Here is a 3,333-nt window from a genome sequence, read left to right on the forward strand (position 1 = left end):
ATATTATCAATATTCTAATGTTGCATTCAATCTTCATTGTAATTAATAAGTTTTCATAATATGTGAAATTTGCTGCATAATTGGCTGTTGTACTGTAATTTATTGTAGATTCGTGTATGAACCAGAATGTATTGTAACTTACTTGAATAAATAAAATAAATTTGAGTCCTGATTTGAGTGTTTATTGGAACCATTAATATTAGGAGACGAAGTTATACAAACATTTTTTTTTGTAATTACTGTATTTGTAGACTATTATTATCCATTGCAATTTGTTAATTAGTTGATAATTGAGTTTCAGGAATTTAGCATGATTAAGATTAAGTGAAAAGAGGAATGACAAGCATAGGATTTCACTACCTGACATTAGCTTAGCAGCTTCTTATCATTTCAGCATTTTAGTTTTCTGTGCCAAGTATGCAAGTATTTATGAACAAGCAAATCGTCGATGTCATGTTAAACCTGTTCTCTTGATTAATCTGGTCCCTTATTCGCGAAAGCTGTACAGTGTACACTGATGTGTTAGATTCAGTCAGGTAGATCATGAATAATAATATTGTACTACAGTAGTCTGATAAGGATTCTTGAACACTCATTCCGACAGTAACCGAACAACATTTCAAGAAACCAGACATTATCAAGTTCATATAAATACAGCAAGCTACATTTGCGATTCAAGATAATTTAGTAATAAAGTAGTTTTTTAATGCTGCAGTGTCTGTCTAATTTCATGATTTCGAAATACTGCTTCAGCGTCTCTGCAGATTATGTTTTTTTATTGATTTAATAATTTGATCATTCTTTATTACCAAGTAAAGAATATTTTGACTACTCTCGAAAAATGGTTCAAGAAATGCATTGATTTAAAGGTGATATTAATTTGGTTATTCCAGACATACAGGAGTTGAGCTATACAAAAGCCCGAACAATAATGAAATTCTAAAAATAAACATTTGTTAAGTTTGGAAGGAGTTCGGAAAATGGCACCCTGATGCACCGTAAAATTATCTTATCACACTTTCCCAAGTACTGTGATATAATAATCAATTATATTGCAGCCAATATTATGCAAAATATAAATTTACAGTACGTCTTTGATTATTTTAATAGAATTTGCACTAGTAAGTCTGAACCCAGGACCTCCTATATACTACCCTGGAAGTCCTGCTGAACCGCAAGCCACAGGTCAAGTTTCAAAACTGAATTACGAGGGTCATTTTTTTCAACCTCCGATGGGCCATACATAAAGACAAATGTACTTAAAAATTATTTTTCACCTAAAGCTACTCACACTTATGAGTATTTTCTTCGAATTAATTGCTGTGAAGATTGAGGCATTTGTCATACCAGTGAACCAGCCTTCCAAAACTCTGTTCATAAAATGTTGCCGCTAAATGAGTTTAATTGGGATATGATGTTGATTTGAAGCTCCTTTTTAGTTTAAAAGTGCTGCCCTCAAAGTAATTTTTGGAGTTTAGGGAAAAGTTACTAGTGACCAATTTAGGTTTGTACAACGGTTGATCGATATTATTCCATTTGATTGTTGAAGAAGCCGTTTGGTTACACCAGCACTGTGAGGCTGAGTTGTAATGGATCACAATTCCGAAGCCATTTCAACCTATCTCTTTAAATTTCCGAGACTATTCACGCACATCATCACTCAAGAGTAACCATGATTTATCCTTCGGTAGATTCCTGCTGAATTATTGCCTTTTGCTCGCAAAAACCGTATAACACTACCCAAATCGCACTTGGCGGGAGAATCAATCATGGCGGCCATGTTTTTGCGCCAAAAAAAACTCAAATTTTGACTTGACAGAATCTGGCCGCGTCAATTCTTTGATTGTTTAGTGCGGAGAATACACTGTTCAGCTCTGTGAACATCGATCCCTTATCGCTAGTCTATGACTTATGATATGTGATCCTAAAACTTTTAAGTTCTAAGTATTTTCAATTTAATAATAAAAACAATAACTTTTTATATCAAACAATAATAAAAAAATGGTTAAATTTAATAATTTTAAGTCTCGTAAAATTATAAAGGTTCAAATTTTAAGTTAAACAGGAATTCAAAATACAGTACATCAAAGTCAAAAATTATATATGCTGATTGATTATTTATGCATTATTTGCTGATTGATTTGGCGTTGACAAACTTTCTTGTGATTGAAATATTACCTAGTTTTAGCATGAAAGTTATAGATGGATTCGTACGTTTTTTTTAATTAAACGGTACATACGTTTTTAGAAGAGTTAAGTCTTTTTATACTTGATATACAGATTCACACAACAAAAATCTAGTTTTATCTCATGATCAGTTTTTAATGATGAGTTGAAAAATTATCAGATAAAAACGAGAATTCCATTTTATTGCTTGGTTGTATGTACATTTTGGATTAAATTCAACTGCCGTAAAATTAAAATTAAATTTAATACATGTAAGTGCAACCAGGTGTATTCAAGTCATAGAATAAAATCAAGGCTGGACAGTTATTCGATTTTTAATCATATTATCCACATATTTTTCAAACATGCTTCAATGTCGATTCAGATACATAATAATCAGAGTCGTTTATTCCCTCTTAAACTTTATAAGCTCATTTAAAGTTCTTATGCCAGCCACTAACGTTTCATCGGACCATTTTGAACTTCAGGCGAAAGACCTTTGCTCGACAAAAATCGGAGCAATGGCAAGCGAAGACCAGTGAAGGAAAGCGCTGGCAAAGCAGTCAGTCACACCCTCGCCATTATTAATTGTAGAATAGAATAGAAAAGAATGTAGAATGGAATAGATTGTACGCACTTGGCAAGAGTGTAGATGCGGCATAACAGCTGACTTGCACGAGCATACAAACTACTGCACACTACAGTAACTATATAACCACATAACTATAAATGGTTATATAATGACTGTACTGCGAACCTGCTTCGGAATTAACTGACACTAGGTTTTCGGCTGTACAGTCGTATTGTACATGTAAAACGTTACGTTAGGCTGGCCACTAACGGTAGGACATGCATGATAAACGTGTGTGCATGCATGTTAATCAAGCACACACACACACACACATACACACACATGTTCATCATGCATGTTTTGTCAACAGCGTGAGGCTTTCAACTTAAAATAAGCAACCGATACATAACCCACTGGAAAATTACAAACTATAATTATAAAATAATATTTTAACCTCAAATGGAGCAGCGAAGAAAAAATAAACAACAACAAATCGAAGGTACAAAAACCTAACCACGAAAAATGTTGTTCGAAGCCTTTCACTGTGATGACAACAATGTATGATGACATGTGTATCATGCATGTTCTACCGTTAG

Source organism: Nilaparvata lugens, chromosome 1 (assembly GCF_014356525.2).
Source record: "Nilaparvata lugens isolate BPH chromosome 1, ASM1435652v1, whole genome shotgun sequence".
NCBI lineage: Eukaryota > Metazoa > Arthropoda > Insecta > Hemiptera > Delphacidae > Nilaparvata > Nilaparvata lugens.